Raw genomic sequence first — 564 nt, forward strand, 5'->3', positions numbered from 1 at the left:
TTCTAAGAATGGATCCTTTCTAGGGAAGGAGTTTCTCTCGAAAGAAGTGAGTGGGAGGAAAGTAGAACTTGATGAGGTAACTGTACCTGCTCCCTTATTGGAAAGTAGTTCATCACATAAATCAGTTCCTGTGATTCCTACACCAATTAGTGAGGAAGCTAATGATGATGATCATGAAGCTTAAGATCAAGTTACTACTGAACCTCGTAGATCTTCCAGAGTAAGATCTGCACCAGAGTGGTACGGTAATCCTGTTCTGGAAGTCATGTTACTAGACCATGATGAACCTACGAACTATGAGGAAGCGATGATGCGCCCAGATTCCGCGAAATGGCTTGAAGCCATAAAATCTGAGATAGGATCCATGTATGAGAACAAAGTGTGGACTTTGGTGGACTTGCCCGATGATCGGAAAGCCATAGAAAATAAATGGATTTTCAAGAGGAAGACGAACATTGATAGTAGTGTTACTATCTACAAAGCTCGACTTGTCGCAAATGGGACTGACTCTAGAGGCAAGTCTGTCCGAATACATGTGTGAATACTGACTCTAGAGGCAAGTCT

Source organism: Triticum aestivum, chromosome 4B, assembly GCF_018294505.1.
Source record: "Triticum aestivum cultivar Chinese Spring chromosome 4B, IWGSC CS RefSeq v2.1, whole genome shotgun sequence".
NCBI lineage: Eukaryota > Viridiplantae > Streptophyta > Magnoliopsida > Poales > Poaceae > Triticum > Triticum aestivum.